Here is an 18,782-nt window from a genome sequence, read left to right as displayed (position 1 = left end):
GTTCTAAGACACTACAGGTTTTCACCAGAGCCCGCCGCAAAGCGGGATGGTCTTGCTGCGGCGGTAGTGACCAGGTCGTATCCACTAGCAACGGCTCACCTCTCTGGCTGCTGAAGATACAGAAGATAGGCGAGGTACAAGGGAGTAGGCAGTAGCAAGGTCGGACGTAGCAGAAGGTCGGGGGCAGGCGGCAAGGATCGTAGTCAGGGGCAACGGCAGGAGGTCAGGAACATGGACTAGGAACAGACAAGGGAACGCTTTCACTAGGCACAAGTGCAACAAGATCCGGCAAGGAAGTGCAAGGGAAGTGAGGATATATAGGGAAGTGCACAGGTGGGGGCCAATTAAGCTAATGGGAAGATTGGGCCAGGCACCGTCATTGGTGCACTGGCCCTTTAAATTGCAGAGACCCGGCGCGCGCGCGCCCTAGGGAGCGGGGCCGCGCGCGCCGGGACAGGACCGAGGGAGAGCGAGTCAGGTACGGGGACCGGGGTGCGCATCGCGAGCGGGCGCTATCCGCATCGCGAATCGCATCCCGGCTGAAGGCGGGACCGCAGCGCACCCGGTCAGTGGATCTGACCGGGGCGCTGCAACAACGAAGATGAGGCGAGCGCTCCGGGGAGGAACGGGGACCCGGAGCGCTCGGCGTAACAGTACCCCCCCCCTTGGGTCTCCCCCTCTTCTTGGGGCCAAAGAACCTGAGGAAAAAAAACTCAATTTTTCCGAGATGAGGTCCGATGCAAATTAGGAGGGGTTCTGTGTGGAAACGTACGAGACAGTCCAATCTTTTATTGTAAAAACAATAGATGTAGAGGGGTCTGGCGAGACTGGTCACAGGAACGTAGAACCTGTTGATGAGAGAGGCCAAAAAAAATTTTCCTGCAGATCCGGAATCCAAGAAGAGCAAAGTAGAGAAGGAGAAGGTAGAGGCAGATATCCGCACAGGCACAGTAAGGCGTGGAGAAGCAGAGTTGACATCAAGAACTGTGTCACCTTTGTGCGGAGTCAGCGTACGTCTTTCCAGGCGGGGAGGACGGATAGGACAATCCTTCAGGAAGTGTTCGGTACCGGCATAGTACAGGCAAAGATTCTCCATGCGGCGTCGTGTCCTCTCTTGAGGTGTCAAGCAAGACCGGTCAACTTGCATAGCCTCCGCGGCGGGAAGCACAGGAACAGATTGCAGAGGACCAGAGGAGAGAGGAGCCGGAGAGAAAAAACGCTTCGTGCGAACAAAGTCCATATCCAGGCGGAGCTCCAGACGCCATCCGGAAGAACGCATGTCAATGCGAGTGGCTAGATGAATGAGTTCATGTAGGTCAGCAGGAGTCTCTCGTGCGGCCAGAACATCTTTAATGTTGCTGGATAGGCCTTTTTTAAAGGTCGCGCAGAGAATCTCACTATTCCAGGACAACTCGTAAGCAAGAGCACGGAACTGAATGGCGTACTCGCCAACGGAAGAAACACCCTGGGCCAGGTTCAGCAGGGCAATCTCGGCTGAAGAAGCTCGGGCAGGTTCCTCAAAGACACTTCGAATTTCCGAGAAGAAGGAGTGTACAGAGGCAGTGACGGGGTCATTGCGGTCCCAGAGCGGTGCGGCCCATGACAGGGCTTTTCCAGACAGAAGGCAGAACACGAAAGCCACCTTAGACCTTTCAGTAGGAAACTGGTCCGACATCATCTCCAAGTGCTGGGAACATTGCGAAAGAAAGCCACGGCAATACTTAGAGTCCCCATTAAATTTGTCCGGCAAGGACAGGCGGAGGCTAGGAGTGGCCACTCGCTGCGGAGGAGGTGCAGGAGCTGGCGGAGGAGAAGATTGCTGGAGAAGTTGCGACTGAAGTTGGTGCGAAATGGTGGACATTTCCGACAGCTGACGGGTTAGAAGGGCGATCTGTCGGGCTTGCTGGGCGGCCACCGTGGTGAGGTCAGCGACAACTGGCAGAGGAACTTCAGCGGGATCCATGGCCGGATCTACTGTCACGATGCCGGCTGGCAGGAGGTGGATCCTCTGTGCCAGAGAGGGATAGCGAGGACCGTGCTAGTGGACCGGTTCTAAGACACTACAGGTTTTCACCAGAGCCCGCCGCAAAGCGGGATGGTCTTGCTGCGGCGGTAGTGACCAGGTCGTATCCACTAGCAACGGCTCACCTCTCTGGCTGCTGAAGATACAGAAGATAGGCGAGGTACAAGGGAGTAGGCAGTAGCAAGGTCGGACGTAGCAGAAGGTCGGGGGCAGGCGGCAAGGATCGTAGTCAGGGGCAACGGCAGGAGGTCAGGAACACGGACTAGGAACAGACAAGGGAACGCTTTCACTAGGCACAAGTGCAACAAGATCCGGCAAGGAAGTGCAAGGGAAGTGAGGATATATAGGGAAGTGCACAGGTGGGGGCCAATTAAGCTAATGGGAAGATTGGGCCAGGCACCGTCATTGGTGCACTGGCCCTTTAAATTGCAGAGACCCGGCGCGCGCGCGCCCTAGGGAGCGGGGCCGCGCGCGCCGGGACAGGACCGAGGGAGAGCGAGTCAGGTACGGGGACCGGGGTGCGCATCGCGAGCGGGCGCTATCCGCATCGCGAATCGCATCCCGGCTGAAGGCGGGACCGCAGCGCACCCGGTCAGTGGATCTGACCGGGGCGCTGCAACAACGAAGATGAGGCGAGCGCTCCGGGGAGGAACGGGGACCCGGAGCGCTCGGCGTAACAGTGACTTTAAAAAATCTTTTGCCATGTTCTAGGGACATGTCAAAAGTTTTGATCAGTTGGGGTCTGAATGTTGCTCCTCTCCCTGCTATGTGTCTATGAGACCTGAATGACCCCATAGACCAGTGTTTTCCAAACAGTGTGTCTCCAGCTGTGGCAAAACTACTACAAGTTATCAGAAGTGCACACCTTCCGTACATACATATAATCCGTTTGCCTACCGTGTACATCAGGGGTCTAAAACTCCCGGCCCGAATGAAAGTTTGTGGCCCGCACCAGGTATGTGTAATTTGTATTGCCTGATGCCCGGGACATGCAGTTCCGGGCGCCGGGCAGGTAACTTCTTCAGGCATTTATCCCTTTGGACCGGACCTAAAACCGTAGTATACTACGGTTTTAGGTCCGGTCCAAAACCGCATACGGGTCAAAACTGAGCCGACCGGAGTCACCGTTTGACTCTGGTCGGATCATTAAAGCAAATGGAGTCACGGGCTGATCTGGCTGGGGTACGGGAGCGTCTGGTTTGCCCCTCCCCCCGCCGGATCCGGCACCCGTATGTACAAAACGTGGTGTGAATGCAGCCATATTTACTAAGGTTTCCACAGAAAATGTGGAAAACCCTAGAGATCAGAGCATGTGTTAAAAAAATGTTAAATTTAGGGAAAAGTAGAAAATGTAGGGAAACCTTAGTAAATACAGTGGAAAAAAATTGAAGGTAATTAAAGGGGTACTCCGGTGGAACCCCCTTTTTTTTTTTTACCAGAAAGTTAAAGGGTACCTCTCATCAAAAAAACTTTTGATATATTATAGATTAATATATGCAGAATAACTTTACAATTGCATGTTATTAAAAAATATGCTTCTTTCTATTTAATTTTCCACTTTGAAGAAATGACCACTAGGGGTCTCCCTACCAGTCCTGTCAGTAAGTATTTCAGACTCATGCTGGAGTCCTAAACACTACGAGCTGCCAGTCTGCTTTGTTCACAAAGGAGAACACTCAGAGCTGCCAGCCTGCTTTGTTCAAGCCTGTTTGGCTGTGAACAAAGCAGGCTGGCAGCTCTGAGTGTATAGGACTCCAGCATGAGTCAGAAATGCTTGCTGACAGGACTGATCGGGAAAAATACAATAGAAAGAAGCATATTTTTCATTAACATGCTATTGGAAAGTTATTCAACATTCATTAATCTAAAATATATCAAAAGTTTATTTGATGAGAGGTACCCTTTAAGCAGATTTGTAAATTACGTCTATTAAAAAAATCTTAATCCTTCAAATACTTATTAGCTGCTGAATACAACAGAGGAAATTCTTTCCTTTTTGGAATACAGTACTCTCTGCTGACATCATGAGTACAGTGCTCTCTGCAGACATCTCTGTCCATTTTAGGAACTGTCCAGAGCAGTATATGTTTGCTATGGGGATTTTTTCCTACTCTGGACAGTTCTTAAAATTGACAGAGATGTCAGCAGATAGCACTGTGGTCATGATGTCAGCAGAGAGCTCTGTGTTCCAAAAAGAAAATAATTTCCTCTGTAGTATTCAGCAGCTAATAAGTACTGGAAGGATTAAGATTTTTTTTATAGAAGTAATTTACAAATCTGTTTAAATTTCTGGCACCAGTTGATTTAAAAAAAAAAAAAAAAAGTTTTCCACCGGAGTACCCCTTTAAAAGCCACAAAGAAACTTCCACTCCACTCTTAGTAAATCAGGGCCAATATGTCTAAAATATTTCTGATTGTATATCTATCTGATGTTTTTTTCTCTTTTTAGGCAACTTGAACGTAGGATTCGCTGTGGAGGTTCCACTTAGTGACACGTGTATCCTTTTATGTCTCACTACTCTTTGTCAATTTCTCTCTTACATTGTTTCATTCCTTTTTATCATAGCATTTTTCTTCCTATTTCTCATTTACTTACCGTATTTATCGGGGTATACCACGCACCGGCCTATAACACGCACCCTCATTTTACCAAGGATATTTGGGTAAAAAATTTTTTTACCCAAATATCCATGGTAAAATGAGGGTGCGTGTGTGCGCGTGTATACCCCGATACACCCCCAGGAAAGGCAGGGGGAGAGAGGCCATCGCTGCCCGGTTCTCTCCCCCTGCCTTTCCTGGGGTCTAGAGCCCTGCTGCCGGCCCTTCTCTCCCCCTGGCTATCGGCGCCGCTGCCCGTTCTGTCCCCCTGACTATCGGTGCCGGCGCCCCATTGCCGGCGCCGATAGCCAGGGAGAGAGAGAAGCGGCGCCGACAGCCAGGGGGAGAGAAGGGGCAGCGGCACCCATTGCCGGCGCCGCTGCCCTTTTGCCTCCCCCCATCCCCGGTGGCATAATTACCTGTTGCCGGGGTCGGGTCCGCGCTGCTGCAGGCCTCCGGCGTGCGTCCCCTGCGTCGTTGCTGTGCGCTGCACGGCGCGGCGCATGATATCAGTGCGCCGCGCCGTGCATAGCAACGACGCAGGGGACGCACGCCGGAGGCCTGCAGCATCGTGGACCCGACCCCGGCAATAGGTAATTATGCCACCGGGGATGGGGGGAGGCAACGGGGCAGCGGCGCCGGCAATTGGTGCCGCTGTCCCTTCTCTCCCCCTGGCTGTCGGCGCCTCTTCTCTCCCCCTGGCTATCGGCGCCGGCAATGGGGCGCCGGCACCGATAGGGGGACAGAACGGGCAGCGGCGCCAATAGCCAGGGGGAGAGAAGGGCCGGCAGCAGGGCTCTAGACCCCAGGAAAGGCAGGGGGAGAGAAGCGGACACTCTCCATTTCCTCCATATATCATACACTACAATCATTACATATGTTTTAAATACATTTTCATTTTTCATATTTTCATCACACATAATTGTATTTATTTATTTACATTTTTCAATATTTTACATAATTGGGCCATACTAGGACATTTCTATTATCCACCACATATGTTTCTACACATATTATCACTATTTCCCTTGTGTCCATATTCCCCTATCTCCACATACCACACTCATATTGTTATAGATATCTTACATCCCATTCACATAGCATCTCCTTATACTTGGTACATTTTAAGCGCTGGAGCGCACATTTCGTTACAGTGCACGCAACATATTTTTGTTTATATATCCTCCTATCCACATGCCAACACGCACACTGCACTCCTGACTCCGCCCATCCAGATCATGACACACACATGACGCTCCATCTGATGTAAGTGATATCCTAATATTTCTATTGTTTTCCCAACTCTCACTTCTCTACATATTTCCTATACTCTGCTCTGACACTATCTATGTCTGTTAATTGCTAGAATGTCCTCTGCCGAATGAATGGCGCATACCGGAAGTGGGACTCCTGCACTTCCGGCCGGGCGCCTTATACAGACGAAACTCTCTGCTATAGGCGCACAGATCGCGCTACTCAGCACAACGCTCCCAGCAGCTAGCTGCTCTTCTAACCGCACACCTCCGCAGCAATCAGTGAGTATTTTGACCTGTCCATGTTACCTGTTATACCTGTTACTTATACCTAGGATCTTTTCCACTATTACCTATATGTGTATTGACAGACACCACATATACCATTTTCATTAACCCCTTTTCAGGTATGACTAGTGGCTGGATTCTCTAAGGATCATGGATTAGTGAATTTCCAGTGCTCCTGAATTACCCTAAGGAGCTCTGGATGTATATACGTAATTTCTTCCCACTTGATTTTGTTTATTTTATGCATTCACTTATACCCTACCAGAATACAATGAGGCTATATCACTTTTACCTTACGCAAGGATATCAAATTTTTGGATACTGTTACTCTGATGCAATGTTTCCCTTGTTACATTCAGCATCACTAGTAGTTATATTGTACGCAGGAACTTTCTAACAATTAGACCATGCCGTGATTTATTTCTCCTTAGATAGAAGGGCATATACGTATCACCATATCCCATATAGACATTTGGGAGAACATTTGCCTGTATTTGACACTTTATTTTTATATTGTAATTATTATGTTTTTTGTCATACTAATTATATGCATATGTATTACTCTCACAGAACTCTGAGGAAGGTCCTAGAGTTGGACCGAAACGTCAGTAGTAGAGATGAACGAACTTTTGAAAAATACGATTCGGCCGATTTGCCGAATTTTCTGGAAAAAAATTTTTGAATTTGTTTGCGGAGAATCTATATTAAAAACAGCTATTTCTGGCCTACAGAGAGCCTCAGTAGGGGTGCAGAACACTTTGCTTTGTTCTAAAACGCATATGGAGTGTGCTGGGGTAGTGAAATAATACTGTTATTCAGTATGACATTTAGATTACAGGCATCACTATTATAATCACTGCCACACAGCGGCACAATGACAGAGCCTGGAGGTGGCATCAGTATGAGGAGACCATATAGTGACTGAATGACACAACTTGGAGGTGTTGGCAGCATGAGGAGACCATATAGTGGCTGAATGACACAACGTGGAGGTGTTGGCAGCATGAGGAGATCATATAGTGGCTAAATGACACAACGTGGAGGTGTTGGCAGCATGAGGAGACCATATAGTTACTGAATGACACAATGTGGAGGTGTTAGCAGCCTGAGGAGACCATATAGTGGCTAAATGACACAGCGTGGAGGTGTTGGCAGCATGAGGAGACCATATAGTGGCTGAATGAGGAGACCATATAGTTGCTGAATGACACAGCCTGGAGCTGGCAGCAGCATGAGTAGACACTAGGGCTTCACAATCCCTAAGATTAAAAGATTAATTTTGAAATTTAAATTGAAGATTTATGGTAGCTAGTGCTACAGTAAACATTTTTACACCATCAGTACACCATATCTATTGGCTGAATAACACAGCCTGGAGGTTGCTGAAGCACGAGGAGACCATAAAGTGTCTGAATGGCACAGTCTGGGGTTGGCAGAAGCATGAGGAGACCATTGAAATTTAAGATTTTGAAATATAAATTTAAGATTTTGAAATTGAAATTGAGGATTTTGAAATTGAGATTTTAACTCCCAAGTTTTAGAGTCCCGGGCCCCGGCGTGTAGGTACAAAGGACCAAATAAAAAAAGGAGTCACATGGCAGCACAATGACAGAGCCTGGAGGTGGTATCAGTATGAGGAGATGATATAGTGGCTGAATTACTGCCTGGAGTTTGTGGCAGCATGAGGAGACCTTATAGTATCTGAATGGCACAGCCTGGAGTTTATTGAAGCATGAGGAGACCATATAGTGTCTAAATGGCACAGCCTGGAGGTAGCTAAAGCATGAGGAGACCATATAGTGTCTGAATGGCATAGCCTGGAGGTGGCTGAAACATGAGGAGACCATATAGTGGCTGAATGGCACAACCTGGAGTTTGTGGCAGCATGAAGAGACCATATAGTGTCTGAATGGCACAGCCTGGAGGTGGCTGAATGGCACAGCCTGGAGTTTGTGGCAGCATCAAGAGACCATATAGTGTCTGAATGGCACAGCCTGGAGTTCGCTGAAGCATGAGAAGAGAGCATATAGTGTCTGAATGAGACAGCCTGGAAGTGGCAGCAGCATGAGGAGACCATTGAAATTTATGATTTTTAAATTTAAGATTTTTAAATTGAAATTAAGGATTTTTTAATTTAACTTTTAACTCCCAAGTTTTAGTGTCCCAGGCCCCGGCGTGTGGGTACAAAGGACCAAAGCTAACAAGGAGTCACATGTCACATGGCAACACAATGGCAGAGCCTGGAGGTGGCATCATTAGGAGGAGACCATATAGTGGCTGAATGGCATAGCCTGGAGTTGGCTGAAGCATGAGAAGAGACCATATAATGGCTGAATGAGACAGCCTGAAGGTGGCATCAGTATGAGGAGACCATATAGTGGCTGAATGACTGCCTGGAGTTTGTGGCAGCATGGGGAGACCATATTGGCGGCAGATGAGGAGACAATAGGGCCTCACAATCTCTAAGAATAAAAGATGAATTTTAAAATTTCCATTGAAGATGTATGGTACCTAGTGCTACCATAAACATATATAGGTAATGTCCTAGGCCCAGCAGCATCACTAAACCATGTAGTTGCTGAAAGACACAGACTGGAGCTGGCTGAAGCAGCAGTAAACCATATATTGGATGAATGGCACAGCCTGGAGGTGGCTGAAGCATGAGGAGACCATATAGTGGCTGAATGACACAGCCTGTAGTTGACTGCAGCAGCATCAGTCCTGAAAGTGACCCGGTGAAAGAGTGGTGCGGTGGGTGGCAATACCAGTACCCGGTGACGAAGGTGGGCGAAAATAGGAAGAAAGCTACTCATCAGCGACTATAGACTCAGGCTGCTGCTGATGGAGCTGGTACTGCTCCTGCCACCCCACCCCTCCCCAGCAGCCATGGCAGTGGAAGGTGAGCACAGGGGGCCCCCTGATTCAGACCTGTGAGAGGATTGACGATGGCACCGAGAGGCATCGGCCAACTGACTACATAGAATGTCTTTGTTGTAGGTCACATGGTCCTCCCTCTCAGTGGGTGTCAAAAAGGCCCCTATTTTGTGGCGGTAGTGAAGGTCCAATAAGGTGGAGATCCAGATGTCATCCCGCTGCCGAATGGTGACAATTCGGCCGTCACTACACAAGCAAGTGAGCATGCATCGTGCCATTTGTGCAAGTGACTAGGACACTGCATACTGCCACGGAGTGTCTAGATCCTCTGTCTCACCTTCCTCATAACCCTCTAGCTCCTCTGGCTGCTCCTGCTCCTCCTCTTCTTTCAGATTACTAGAAAAAACACCCATTTGGCAAAACCTAAACTGTGCTCCACTGTGCCCTTCTCCCTCCTCCTCCAGTTCAGCCCCCACAGGGCTCATGTGGCCGTGAGATGTAGGCACCACGTCTCCAGTGCCCTAACCAGCCATCGTTTCCAACATGTGTTGTAAGAAATGAAGCAGTGGAATGATGTCGTTCGTCCCATAATCCTGGTGACTTACTAATAATGTGGCTTCCTCAAAGGGCCTGAGCAAATGGCAGGTGTCACGTATGAGCTGTCACTGGTTCACATTGAAGTTACAAAATGGGGAGTACCCTTATCCATGTGGATCATCAATAAATCGGTGATGGCTTTTCTCGGTTTGTACAGTCGGTCCAACATATGGAGGGTGGAATTCCAAGTCACAAATCAGACTATGTTGGGGATACGGTTCTGACGCTGCAGCTCAAGGAGGGTGTGCTTTGCGGTGTACAAGTGGCTGAAGTGCATGCAAAGTTTCCATCCCATTGTTAGGATGTCTTGCAAATGGGGGGGAACACTTCAGGAACCGCTTCACAACCAGATTGAACACGTGTGCCATGCAGGGCGCATGGCTCAGCCTTCCCAGTCGCAGCGCATGCAAGATGTTCTTCCCCTTGTCAGTCACCATGGTCCCAATTTCAAGTTTTCTTGGAGTAAGCCATGCTCTGATTTCTTTATGAATGACTTTTAGCAGTTCCTCCCCTGTGGGACTCCGTTTGCCAAGGCAAACCATGTGAAGAACAGCATGACACCGCCGTGCCCTGCACACATGGTATGCTGAAGGTCCACTGAGACTTGTCTGAGCAGTGGAGGCTGAGCACATGGTGGAGGATGAGAAGGCGGAGTCGCACATTGTCACAGGACCAATGGCCTGAGAGTGTGGAGGAGGAAGCGGCATGACTTGTCCAAGTTTGTGTTGTGGCTGTGCAGGAACCACATTCACCCAGTGAGCCGTAAAGGACATGTTTTGTCCCTGGCCATAGTTGCAGCTCCAGACGTCGGCGCTGCCGTGCACACCGACAGGCTCAAGGACTGGCCCACCTTTTCTTCCACAAAATTGTGCAGGGCTGGTACTGTCTTCTTCGCAAAGAAATGACGGCTTGGCACTCTCCAACTCGCCTCGGCACAAGCCATCAGTTCTCTGAAAGGTGCAGAGTCTACCACTTGAAAAGGGAGGGGCTACAGCACCAGCAACTTGGACAGGAGCACATTCAGCTTCTGCGCCATTGGATGAGTGGGTACATACTGTTGTCTCTTGGACATGGTTTCGCCGATGGATTGTTGGTGGAATAGCTGACTAAAAGAAGGAAGAGTAGGAGCATCTGGAGCGACAGAAGGAGGGTATGACACACAGCTCCCTTCGGCTGAGGTGGTGGAGCCTTGGCTGGCTGAAAGAGGGAGCGACCACTGGGGGATGCAGCAGGCTGGACCACTACATCAGAGCCACGGTTCTCCCAGGCTGCTTTATGGTGGCGAAGCATATGTTGACGCAGGGCCGTGGTGCCAACATTGGGACCCTGGCCACGCTTCACCTTCTGCCGACATATCTTGCATTTGGCTATGTGAACCTCCTCCGGATGCTTGATGAAAAACTGCCACACCGCCAGGTAGCTGATTTTCCCACCAACAGTCCGCACTAATTGACTGCTACTGCCGCTGTCTCCAGGAACCCCTCTTCCACTACCTCTCAGGATGGTAGGCTGCCTCTCCTGATGATGATGAAGCCCCTTCTGCACCCGGCTCCCAATTGCGATCGGCTTCATCATCATCATCATCATCATCAACAAGTGTCTGCACGTCACTGATGTCCTCCTCAGGTTCCTCAACAGTGTCTGCTTCAGGACCCTGAACCCTGGCAACACCACCTCGCACGTCACTCTCCTCATCACTACTTGCCCGCCTAGCAGGGGAAGTGGCAGATCTCTCTTCCACTTCTTGGCTGGGCAGTAGCTGCTGACTGTCCTCTAGTAGATCGTCCTTACTGAATAGTAGAGCTGAACCCACAGCATAAGATACTTCTTTAGGGGAGGGAACAGCATAGGACAGAGGCAATGGGAGGACAGGGACTGCTCCCAGGCCATGCCAACTGAGGGTTGTGTCTGAGGAACCCACCGACTGTTGACTGGGGTATCAGATGTCACTTATGATGAAGTGGATAACCGTGTTAATTAATCGATGACGGTCGAGACACGACCGCTAGCTGATACCGGGAGCTCAGGCCTCTCACTGCGACTCCTGCTGCCACTCGCCTCTAGTCTGCTGCCTGCTACCTCTGCATAATGAATTTAGGCCTCTGCCACTCCTCTGTGCACGTCCTGGCACTTCTCTGCCTGACATACTTAGTGCGTATATGAGGGGAGTACAATACGCTTCACTACACTTAAAACAGTATTTATCTAAAACAGCAGCAGGTGTGTACTTTTGACTGTTCTTTTACAGTATCTAGGCCCTTGACAGATTAACAGGTACCAAATAGTACACTCTTTAGATGTACGTATGTGGTATGCACTTATTAGGGCATAAAAATGCGCTACAGTACACTTAAAAAAAAATATTTTTAGTAAAACACCAGCCAGTGATTACTTTTGCCTGGACTTTCACAGTATCTAGACCCTTGACAGATTAACAGGTACAAAATAGTACACTACTTAGATGTAGGAATGTAGTATGCACTTATGAAGGCAGAAAATGCGCTTCTGTACACTTAAAAAAAGTATCTGAGAACAACACCAGCCGGTGAGTACTTTTGCCTGGACTTTCACAGTATCTAGGCTCTTGACAGATTAAAGGGGTATTCCAGGAACCTTTTTTTATTTGACTATGCTACAGGGGCTGTAAAGTAAGTGTAGTTCATGATATAGTGTCTGTACCTGTGTGCAACGGTTTTCTCACAATTCTTCTGTGATTTTCACCCCACTATTTTTTTTAACAGCATACAAAAAGACTGTTGACTCTGATTTTTCCCAGTTTGCAATGTGGCTGAGACCTGACTCACTAGTCAGCTGATGACGGAGCCTGTCTGCTTCAATGGGCGGAGGGATCAATCTGCAACTAATGCAACAGCTGTAGGCACCCTGATTGAAAACCACAGGGCTTCTGTTTCAATGGGTGGGGTGGCTGATGTGGGGAAGGGAGGAAAATGGAATTGTGGGATTTGTAGTCGACAAAAGAAAAGTCAAACCGGAAATACAAGTTCACAAAAAGCTAGCCACAGTGTTATGGTAATCTCATAACATAGCTATTTAGCCCCAAGACAAGCACAGATCCTTCCTAAGCATGTCCATTACTGCCTGCCAGGTACGTACTAAAATCGCCTTATGGTGTATAACCCCTTTAACAGGTACAAAATAATACACTACTTAGATGTACGTATGTGGTATGCACTTATGAGGGCAGAAAAATGCGCTACAGTACACTTAATTTTTATTTTATTTTAGTAAAACACAAGCCATTGATTACTTTTGGCTGGACTTTCACAGTATCTAGGCCCTTGACAGATTAACAGGTAAAAAATTGTACACTACTTAGATGTACGTTTGTGGTATGCACTTATGAGGGCACAAAAATGCGCTACAGTCACTTAATAAATGTATTGGAGTAAAACACCAGCTGGTGATTACTTTTGGCTATCCTTTCACAGTATGTAGGCACTTGACAGATTAACAGTTACAAATTAGTACACTACTTAGATGTAGGTATGTGGTATGCACTTATGAGGGCAGAAAAATGTGCTACAGTATGCTTGAAAAACTTTTTTTTGCACCACACCAGCAGTACACAACAGTGCTGCAGCACACAGTCGCTGTGTACTAAACACAAAATTGCACTCTTTCAACGACTATTAGGAATGGACTGCTGGGTATGTATTATACCGTCTACAGACTAGTATAACCAGCAGACCATTTGTGGTAGAATAAACAGGGCAGAAAAATTCACTACAGTACGCTTAAAAAAACGTATTGGAGTAAAACACCATCCGGTGATTACTTTTGGATGTCCTTTCACAGTATGTAGGGCCTTGACAGATTAACAGGTACAAAATAGTACACCACTTAGATGTAGGTATGTGGTATGCAGTTATGAGGGAAGAAAAATGTACTACAGTAGGCAAAAAAATTGCCCACAACACCATTAGTACACAACAATGCTGGAGTACACAGTCACTATGCACTAAACCCAAAATTGCAAAAAAGACTCTCTCTCAAATACTATTTATATACTATAGACTAGTATAACCAGCAGACCAGTTGTTGTGGAACAAAGACCCAGATTTGCCCTAAAAAATAATTTCTCCCTCCTGTGAAAACGTTTCTGCAGCTGAAGCAACACACAGCTTTTTTCCCCATCTCTGTAATACAATGCTGTTCACAGTGACTGAGGGGTTAATGGCTGCATTAAGAATTCCTTTCTGTGCAAATATGCTGTGCTCTGTGTCCTACAGAAAGCTGAGGTGACTAAGAGGTGAAACGCTGCTGCAACAAGCTTTTTTGTGTAACACACACACAGCGATGTCCATCCTATCTCTCTGGAGTGTAATGAATGATATGACAAGCTGCAAAATGGCTGCCAAATATATAGGGCTGTGACATCACAGGGGTGACTCGCTGCTGATAGGCTGCATCCTGCATGTGATTCAGGGTCATCCCGCCTACTCCCCTTCCCGTCTTACCTTCCCAGCGTTCCTTGCCCCATGTACTGACATGTGGATCCTCCATTTTAGGTGCCCTGGAGCATTGACCGCAGTAAATGGAATTTAATGAAGCGATTCGAGCAATAGAATTGCGGCGATATTCGCATTCGTTGCAAATCGAATATTTCATGAATTTCGCAACAAATTTGGGTTCGTCAGCTTCGATTCGCTCATCTGTAGTCAGTACTGTAAATAAGATTGCTTGCAATAAATTCTCCATACTTCATGTATTTTGAGTGCCAAGTCTTCTTTTTCTTTTCTAAAACTACAACTCCTAGCATGGGAGTTATAGTTTTGCAACAGCTGGAGACACACTGTTTAGAAAACACTGCCATAGATTTACATTGTAAATCCAGGTCTCGTGATACAAAGCCAGGCTCGTTCTTGTGATTGGTCGGGGTCTAAACACTTAGTGGGAGATTTATCAAAACCTGTGCAGAGGAAAAGTTGCCCATAGCAACCAATCAGATCGCTTCTTTCATTTTGCAGAGACCCTTGTTAAAAATGAAAGAAGCAAACTGATTGGTTGCTACGGACAGGTTTTGATAAATCTCCTGCCTAGGCCTCAACAGATAAAAACAAATGACACAACATATCAAAAGTTAAACATGACATATCAAATGTCCATTTTTAAAGCTCTGTATTACAGTGGTCCCTCAACATACGATGGTCCATTTGGAACGGATTACCATCGTTTGTTGAAACCATCATATGTTGAGGGATCCGTGCAATGTAAAGTATAGGACAGTGGTCTACAACCTGTGGACCTCCAGATGTTGCAAAACTACAACACCCAGCATGCCCGGACAGCCAACGGGTGTCCGGGCATGCTGGGAGTTGTAGTTTTGCAACATCTGGAGGTCCGCAGGTTGAAGACCACTGGTATTAAAGGTTGTACTCACGTGTCCCCGCCGCTCCGGACCGTCACCACTCGTCACCACTGCCCTGGATGTCGCCGTCCATCACTGTTGCCACGTCCCCGGGGTGTCCCCGACGCTCCGGCAAGGCCTCTGCTTCCCCGGCATCCTCGCCCCCCGTCGCCGCCACCACATCGCTACGCACGCCCTTCCTATTGGATGAAGGAATGGCGTGCGCAGCGACGTGATGACGTTGGAGGAGAGCGCCGACGATGCAGGGGTTCCCGAAGAGGACGCGCTGGAGACCCGAGGACAGGTAAGTGATTGTCAGCAGACCGCACGGGTCACCATAAACTGCTATCCGGTTGCAGCTGAAGCAGTCTACGCTGCCGGATAGCCGTTTACGCGATGGCCCCGACATACAAAAGCATTGTATGTTGATGCTGCCTTCAACATGTGATGGCCATCGTATCTTGAAATGATCGTATGTCGGGGCCATCGTAGGTCGGGGGGGGGGGGGGGGGTCACTGTATATTTTACCTAATATGTAGTCTGCATAGTAGCTTTTTCCTCCACTTCTGTAGTCATTGCAGTCTGAACAGGTGTTTAACATAGAAATCACTAATCTTAATTGAAAGCTCAGCCAGTGCATGTTGTCATTTGCTTCACAAACTACTTGGACTTGAATGCTACTTGTAGTATTTATGCCAGCGTTTATGAGCTGGCAGGTGTGGATAGAGTACGGATTTAATAGCTCTTTTAAAGTCATGAAAAATGACCTGATGCTGCTATTACCTTGAAGATGGTGGCAAACAGAACATTAGAACACTGAGGGTGGTATCACTTCATTATTATTATTTATTTTTGTGTGGAAAAATACCATTGCAGTTTTTCATGCTGTTTATGAAGCCAAAGCCAGAAGAGGGAATTAGGAAACATACTGTATATAAAAGAGGACTTCTTCTTCTTCTTGCTGAATGTAGAAAAAAAAAAAAACCAAGCTGTATGTGTAAAAAACAACCATCATAGAAAAACTTTTCACCGTGAAACATTTTTAGAATTTTGTATTACTAAAAAATGCCATGTGCAGAACTAATAACAATCGTGTGACCCTGTAAGATAATAAACAGACATGCTTGGCTCAGGTAACCCATGGTTAAAAGAAAAAACATAATGCTTCTATATATTACTCACTCGGTCATGCACATTCTTTATATGTCTTCTTTTTATGTGTCTAGCTTCTGTATTTAAAAGCTCAAACAGTAGACACAAAGTGAGTTGTGGATATAACAACCGTTATATACACTGCTCAAAAAAATAAAGGGAACACTTAAACAACACAATGTAACTCCAAGTCAATCACACTTCTTTGAAATCACACTGTCCACTCAGGAAGCAACACTGATTGACAATTATTTACACATGCTGTTGTGCAAATGGAACAGACAACAGGTGGAAATTATAGGCAATTAGCAAGACAACCGCAATAAAGGAGTGGTTCTGCAGGTGGTGACCACAGAACACTTCTCAGTTCCAATGCTTCCTGGCTGATGTTTTGGTCACTTTTGACTGCTGGCAGTGCTTTCACTCTAGTGGTAGCATGAGACGGTGTGTACAACCCACACAAGTGGCTCAGGTAGTGCAGCTCATCCAGGATGGCACATCAATGCAAGCTGTGGCAAGAAGGTTTGCTGGTCTGTCAGCATAGTGTCCAGGGCATGGAGGCGCTACCAGGAGAGAGGCCAGTACATCAGGAGAGGTGGAGGAGGCCATAGTAGGGCAACAACCCAGCAGCAGGATCGCTACCTCTGCCTTTGTGCAAGGAAGAGCACTGCCATGTGTCCACTAAAACGGTCAGAAACAGACTCCATGAGGGTGGTATGAGGGCCCGATGTCCACAGGTGGGAGTTGTGCTTACAGCAAAATACCGGGCAGGACATTTGGCATTTGCCAGAGAACAGCAAGATTGACAAATTCGCCACTGGTGCCCTGTGCTCTTCACAGATTAAAGAAGGTTCACACTGAGCACATGTGACAGACGTGACAGTATATGGTGACACTACTGCCTGCAACATCCATCAACATGACCGGTTTGGCAGTCAGTACTGGTGTGGGGTGGCACAGCCCTCCATGTGCTTGCCAGAGGTAACCTGACTGCCATTAGGTACCGAGATGACATCCTCCGATCCCTTGTGAGACCATATTCTGGTGCGGTTGGCCCTGGGTTCCTCTTAATGCAAGACAATGCTAGACTTCATGTGGCTGGCCCGCCTGTTCCCCAGACCTGAATCCAATTGAGCACATCTGGGACATCATGTCTCGCTCTGTCCACCAACGCCACATTGCACCACAGACTGTCCAGGAGTTGGCATTTACTTTAGTCCAGGTCTGGGAGGACATCCCTCAGGAGACCATCCACCACCTCATGAGGAGCATGCCCCAGCATTGTAGGGAGGTCATACGGGCACGTGGAGGCCACACACACTACGGAGCCTCATTTTGACTTGTTTTAAGGACATTACATCAAAGTTGGATCAGCCTGTAGTGTGGTTTTCACTTTGATTTTGAGTGTGACTCCATATCCAGACCTCCATGGGTTATAAAATTTGGTTTCCATTGATAATTTTTGTGTGATTTTGTTGTCAGCATATTTAACTATGTAAAGACAAAAGTATTTCATATGATTAGTTCATTCATTCAGATCTAGGACGTGTTATCTTAGTGTTTCCTTTAGTCCAACATTGTCAAAGACAGAACCAATAATCCACTTTTTTACCCCCACCGTAATATAAGTAAAATGTAACTTTTAATTACTTATCCCAAAAAAATATTAGTAAAACCAAAAAGAAAAAGTGAAAAACCCAGCACTTCTACACTGTTTTGTGCTCATACCTATTGTCATGGTCACAGTATACATAATGGCCCTGATTTACTGAGGAGTGTAGGTTTCTTTGTGGGTTTTAATTCCCTACAATTTTTTTTCCACTGTATTTGCACTTTTCCTAAATTTTGCTTTTTTTACACATGCCTGATCTGTGGGGTTTTCCTCCAAATCCACCACATTTTCTGTGGAAACCTTAGTAAATATGTTTTTTTTTTTTGTGAAAATGTCAGGGACACCCCCTTTAGGGTGGCCATGCCCCCTTTTTGGGTTTTCTGAGTAAAATGGAGAGTTTGTTGGGTTTTTTCAATTTTGGCGCAAATTCTGGTGCAGACAGATTTTCTGGCGCACAACCCGACAGAATATGTTGAAGTTACAATAGTAAATCAGGGCCAATATCTAAAAATATCCCCTATATACAGTATGCACACAGGGATCAGTAGTCTATGTGCTGACAATAAAGGAGTACTCCACTGGCCAGCATTCGGAACATTTAGTTCCGAATCCTGTGTGCGCCCTGTGGGGGTTGGCCATGCTCCCTTGTGATGTCAGGCCACACCCCTCAATGCAAGTCCCATATACTTGCATTGAGGGGGCGTGGCCTGACATCACAAGGGGGTGTGGCAGACCCCCACAGAGCGCACACAGCATTCAAAACTAAATGTTCCGAACGCTGGCCAGTGGAGTACACATTTAAAAACACAGAGCCCCCTTAACTTTTTTTCATCACATACGTGACATCCTCAGAGGTTATGTGGCATTGTTGGAGTTATGGTGCATGCACACCACGTTTTTGCAATACAGTTCCTGTATCAGGTTTTTGATGAAAAATGGATTCCTCAAAACCTGACTAAACTGTATCAAAAAGTGCGTACAAATTTTAATCCATATACTGTATACTGTTTGAAAAAT

The 18,782-nt window shown here is 47.2% G+C and overlaps 1 long non-coding RNA gene across 3 annotated transcripts in view; it reads left to right on the top strand.

The window, feature by feature from the left end:
• LOC130281830 (uncharacterized) overlaps nucleotides 1–7,056 on the top strand; it is a 47,482-nt gene extending 40,426 nt beyond the window's left edge. For all 3 annotated transcript variants that reach the window (XR_008846122.1, XR_008846123.1, XR_008846121.1), the window contains 3 exons: nucleotides 4,473–4,501; nucleotides 5,988–6,156; nucleotides 6,733–7,056. This is a non-coding gene — a long non-coding RNA (uncharacterized LOC130281830). The remainder of the gene's footprint in view (nucleotides 1–4,472; nucleotides 4,502–5,987; nucleotides 6,157–6,732) is intronic.
• The last annotated feature ends 11,726 nt before the right edge of the window (nucleotides 7,057–18,782 follow it).

The sequence above is a fragment of the Hyla sarda genome, chromosome 7, assembly GCF_029499605.1.
Source record: "Hyla sarda isolate aHylSar1 chromosome 7, aHylSar1.hap1, whole genome shotgun sequence".
In the NCBI taxonomy this organism is placed as follows: Eukaryota; Metazoa; Chordata; class Amphibia; order Anura; family Hylidae; genus Hyla; species Hyla sarda.
This window is presented reverse-complemented; position numbering and strand designations above follow the sequence as displayed.